Source organism: Ambystoma mexicanum, chromosome 1q (assembly GCF_040938575.1).
Source record: "Ambystoma mexicanum isolate Mex_15411 chromosome 1q, UKY_AmexF1_1, whole genome shotgun sequence".
Taxonomy (NCBI): domain Eukaryota; kingdom Metazoa; phylum Chordata; class Amphibia; order Caudata; family Ambystomatidae; genus Ambystoma; species Ambystoma mexicanum.
Genome location: NC_090922.1, coordinates 640,415,221 through 640,421,220, shown reverse-complemented (window position 1 = coordinate 640,421,220; position 6,000 = coordinate 640,415,221).

Genomic DNA, 6,000 nt, shown 5'->3' with positions numbered 1-6,000 from the left:
GTTTTGGATTCCCCTGCTTCTGATTTTGGGCTGCCCGCCCCCCCTTTTGGAGGCAGTCACCAGGATGGGTTTGAACCAGGGGATTTTCCTGCTGGTCATTCCGGGTACTAATGATGGTCGCTTTCAACTCAGTCCCCACATCTACCCAGTCAGGATTTGGATCCTTTGGGACACATTTTTCTTTGGGAGGAGTTCCCCCATCCCTGAAGGAGAAGATCCTTTTCCCCAGGATCCTCTGAGGATCCCTCTCCTTCAAACTGGAAGATGTGTACCTCCTCCTCAAAATGGGTCTTTTTGGGCTCTTTATTTCTCCTACCCGCCCTCTGCTCCTTGGGTTGCAGACTTTCGGGGGCAGGAGATTTTGGTTCCAATTCCTGGGTTTCCAGGGGCTTTCCACAAGTGGCGAAGGAAGCTTCCTCCAAGGCTTTACCCCCCCTTCCCCTTGTGCCTCCTCCCTGGGAACCGGTGGGTTGTCAGGGTTCTTCCCCCGTCATTGTTCTGGAGCACCAGACCCTGGATTCAAGGAGTTCTGAGCTGCCATGTTCATCTGAGGGTTCTGTTGAGCCCTCAGCATGCGACCCAGATCCTGTGCCATGTTTTGGACCTGGCGCTCTAGTTTGGATACCCGCTCTGGCTGGTACGGGGTCCTCAGGTCTCCCCTGTGTTGATCCCGGGAAAGGTAACTATCCCTTCTCGCAAAATACCCCTGGTTAGGGAAGTTTGGGTAATCCTCCACCCTTGGCCTCCCCTCTCCCGGATTGGGCTGTCTGGGCTCAGGGAAGTGGGGAAAGAAGGATGGGTTGTTTTGTGGGTTGAAGTTTGGCGGGTACCTGGTAAAGAAATTTGGTCTGGCATTTGTGGGATTACTGCCCTCCTGGGGAAAGTGAGGAGGGAAGTTCCCTGGGTTTCCTGCTGTCTGGTTGGACCTCCTCCCCTTGTGTTGGAGGATTCCACACATAACCCAGGATGGGTATTTTTCCCTTGTAGCATGGGCTGATGTAGTCAAGGGAGTTAGGGGTCCCAGTCGTGGGGTTGCCCCCCTGGCTCCCTGTTTGGGATTGGCCCGAGGGCCTTCTGGGTTTGGAGTTGTTTGGATTCTGTGCGGGAAGGTTTTTAGTCACCCCATCTCCAGATCTAAAATGGGGGCAACCTTCACCTCCACCACCTTAGCAGCAGCAGGGGTGTTGGTTGTTTTGGGGCTTTTGCTACTATTTTTATTTTCCAGCGGCTTCTGCACCTCATAGATGTGCGTTGCTTGTTCAATGACCCAGTCTAGTGATCTTTTCTCGTGAAAGCCCCTCACTAGCTGGGTCATGATACACTTAGGGAGAAATTGAAAGAAGGTGTTCACAAATTCTTTACTGTCAGTGCGCACCCTTCTAGTGGTCTGCGCAAAGGCGCGTTTCAACTCCTGAACAAATTCTTGTGGGGCATGGTCTTCCCCACATTGTAAGTTGTAGGCTGCCTTGCGAGCCTCTTGAGGGTTCCTATGAATGGAAAAATGTTGCAGGGTGGCCGCCCTATCGGTGGACCATCTGGAATGGTTCTGATCCTCCAGCCCGCAAAGAAGCTGGAGTAGTCAGGAGAAAATGTCCACTTTACATACTGTATACAGCTTTGGCTGTACTTCAGATGGAAAGTTTCCATCATCTGTTCAAATAACTCAAGGTGCTCCCAAACCGAATATTTTGCATTCTTGTGGTAGGGTGTAATGACGCTCCTAATAGCTTTTATTTGTTTCAGGGGATCCTTGAGCAAGGCCCTCTTGACTTTGTTGGCTTTTTTAGTTCGGGTCACCCTGGTCCACTCATCCTCTGACTCAGAGGCACTGCTAACAGAGGTGGCTGTGGGATGTTCTGACCCACTATGCTCTGCCCTGCAACATCACTGGGTGCTTTTTTCATCAGAAACAACAGGATGGCTGCCAAAAAGCTCTATGCGCTAAAAATCTCTGAGAAGTGCGCAGGGAAACCTGAAAAATAGGCTGCCAATCCATTTTGCCTATGTAAGTGGTAAAACAGGAGACCACACTGCCAAAACCTGTCATTGGGCGGCCCACGGAGTGAAATGGATTTACCTGAAAAGGCAGGGCTGCATTGCCAGGAAAACCCAGAAGTGCTTGAAAATCCGTTTTCCTTGGCTGTTGAAAGTGCAAAATCATGGTTCCCAAACATCAGAAAAGATCCAACATCCTTGTTGGGTGTTAAACAACACTTTGTTTAAAGAATCCATCTAAGCACAATGTCAGGAGAAGCAGATATCATCATAAGAAAATCCACATTCAAAAAGATGCTTGCCTGGAAAAATCTGTCAGATATGGGTGCATTACCACCGCTCGCCTGTGTCAAAGATGTCATTTACTTATAGTGGCAGTTTAATACTTGTGTCTTAAAATCAAATTGTAGAAAGGAAGAGACTTGCCATCAAAAGCAATATAGGTTGCTACAATTCAATCTCTATGTTTGAAAAAGACTGGAATTATGAGATCTCTGTGTATAGTTGTTGAAAATGTAAGTTTATTTATAAAAGACAATTTTAAACAAGGGGTTTTAAAAGTGAACTAATGTTAGCCACAGTACTTCAAAGGCACATTCCACAGTTTGCCCCAAACAAAGACATCTTCCCCCTGCTCTCTGCTCAGGAACTGTCATTGAGTTAGTAATGGAGGTGGGAGGAGATTTTGGCCTGTTGCTCTGAGGAGAGGTAAAAGACTCTCTTGATCGAAAAGATATGCAGATTCAACTGTCAACAGAAAACAACTGCCAGCAGGAAGGCAGCCTGGGAGTGCTCTGGACCCAGCAAACCATGGAGGCGGTGCCAGACAGATTTGTGTATCTTAGATTACAAGAAAATATCTTTTTGGAAAAAGACTCATAGAAAACTGGGCAAAAATTGTACAAATCTGTAATTTATAGGTTGTTAATATGAAAATGTTGCTCACAGTTTGAATCAACTCTGAACCCTGTGCGATGTTCAGAGACAGGACTACAAAAATGTTGATGTTGTAGCAATTGTGATAATGCTAGAAATATGAAACTTCACAGGATTATGCCCAGATGTCATGCGCATGTATGGAGAATAATGTGGACAGATCTGACACTGGGTACCCCACCAAAAGCGCGAAAACTGTCAATTTTGAACCAAAGCTCGCACTAAAATGAGACTCAGACGGATACGTGTGCTACTAAATCTGTGAAGTGACTATGCATTACTAGCAAGGTGGTGATATTGTAAATATGATTTATGTGAAAAATGGATTTACTGTACTGAAACAGAGGGGAGGTACTCCCTGGATTGTAAAATGCAGCATCACTATGACACTAGATTTCCTTCTCAAATCAGGAGAGGGGAAATACTCTGACCAATCGGATTCCTAGAGGGTGGGCTTAGTATAATTCAGCCTAGCCACCCCTTTGGGAAATACATAAATAGAGACTGCTTAGGGCCTAGGGAGAAACACAGATTCACCCATCAACTGACTTACTGGCGAAGCGCTATGCAGGAGAACCCAGTTCCAAGACTCCAGAACTTTGAAAGCAGAGAGGCCCAATTCCAAAGCTGAACCATTCTCAGCTTGGCCTTTAAAATCTTGAAACCTGATTTTAACCCCAGACATCCAAGGGGCACACCAAAAATTGAACAGCCTGGCTGTGCTGTTTCTGCTTTCTTGCCAAGAACTCTCGATAGAACCCAGAGATCCAAACCAGTAGAGCAGAGCTGTAACCAGATAGCTGTAACCCAGAACCAACCCGTCAGATCCATTCTAGAGGTTGTGCAGAGACCAGAGTGCCGTGCTGAGTGCAGAACCGGGTGCCTGAATCCTGTCCGGTGGGCTAGCAGAATTCCAGTCCAGAACCCTTTGACCAGATCTTTGACGGGCCTATTACAAACCATAGTTGTGAGTATCTAGCATAGAATTGTCCATAGCCAATATCTTATCCTTAAGTAATCCTATCCAACCCATTCTATCACATCCAGAACTGCATTGTAGAATCTCTTTCTTGTTTTTCTGAATCTTTCCCTCATCCATATAGTCCTTTGTTAATTGTGCTAATATATTTGCTGAAGAAAGACAAGTGTCTTGGTGGGCAAAAGTCAGAGGCGCCGCTGTTCTGTTGGCTGTCGGTTGGGTATCTTGCATCTTCATAGCCTCCTTAGTGTAAAGAATATCTGTTTCTAATTTCAAAAGTGCATCTTTCATTTGAAAATCTTGACTCTTTCTGAGAAAAATCGACCTCTACTAAGACCTTCATAACTTCTGAACCGTACATGCTAGAAACGAAATTGAAGCTAACATACTCAGCTTTCAACCGAATCTAAAACTGCATTCCAACTCCTTATAGTTTTGCTGCAATCGCATTTCTTGCGCGCTGAAAAGTTTACCGCAGATTTGCATTTGGCTCAATTTCCTCATGTGTAAAACCGCTATTCTTTGCCTCTGACCTCAGCATTCCGTTTCCAATCTCCTAGTTATTCAATCATCATTGCTAGTGTTTACCTGAAACTATGCAAAGCGGCTCCCACTAGATTTGAATCCAATTTAGAGAATTAAATTCATTTTTCAGTGTTTTTCCCATTCATTCAAAACCACATTCAAAAGCATTTGACCGGTTTTGAAATCATTCCTGTTTCTCTCTGCTTGCTGGGGGAGGGGGCATAGGGGGGGAATTGGGATTGAAACTGTATTGGTGGAGATTGTATATTCCTGAAACCTGTTTTCTCTCCTACCATCTCTATATTGCATATTAGGGGGGATTGAGTAGTACCAGGGGGAAAGAGTGACATTGCATTTGATTGAACACACCAAAGTATTATTTCTGTGCTGCATTAATTTCCTATCATTGCATTTGACTGAACCCAGACAAAGTTTTATTCTATGCTACATTATTTTTCTCATCCATACTCATTCTGATTAAAGAGATTGTTGATTGTTGTGATATCACCCAATGGTGATCATTGTATAAATACTAATAGTGTGATATATATATTGTTCAAATCCATAAAATAAATCTTTTAACTTTGCAAAACAACCTGCTTCTTGGTTCAGTGAGACCGGGGGTAGGGGGGGGGGTTCAAAAAGAGGGGCGTGATATAAGGGTACATCATTCAGAAATAAAAGAACATAGACACAAATATATAATTAAGGGTTCCAGCTGTGCATCACATGCTAGGCATTGACTTAGGTGGAGTGCTGGGTTGAAATCACTTACATGGCTGTCTGGTCTTCTAAACTCTCCCGGAATCTGCGAGCTTAGGAATGGCTGGCAGAATGTGGGGCCTAGTTTCTAGGGACCTATGGCGCTCAGAAGAGTCTTCTGACTATTCCTTGCTCCGAGGATTGGCTGAGTACCCTCTCCCACTGTCCTAGCTGGGAAGGAGTTTTTTAGTATGCACTAAGTGGGCCTACTCTCATGGAATTCCCCACCAAATCACCAAATTTTACCGTCTGATCTCTGGGTAAGTTTTATTTCTGAGGATCCATTTCTCTGATTCTCCCCTCACTGGAGTCTCCATGATCAGAGAATATGGCCCTAGCACTTGGGAACCCATACATAGATGCCCGCCCATCCATTGCTGGGAGGCACTTACCTATTAGTCCCATATTTCTCATTGGGTTGAAGTCTACCATCCCCATGGCCCTTGGTTCATGTGGGGCAGTGGACATGGGGGTGGCAGAGTCGATGGAATTGAAGAGATTGAGGTCTCTGGTGCCAGGGTTCCTGAGGTTATGCTCAGGGATTTCCCTCTCCCAGCTGACCTCATCTCTCTCAGCCCCTACTCCCTGTTGGCCTGCAAGAATCTGACCCTTTTGTTCTTCTATTAAGGCCTTACTGGTCTCAATTAATTGTTCCTGCATGGCTACCTGACTATGGAGCCTGTCATTTTTCTCACAGAGAGCCCCATTGTCTCTCTGTGTCTCCTGCCTAATTTTGGAGTATTTGGCCCGTATTGGGCCAATTTTTGCTGCAGGAGACACACCTCTGTCCTTAATGGCCTGGT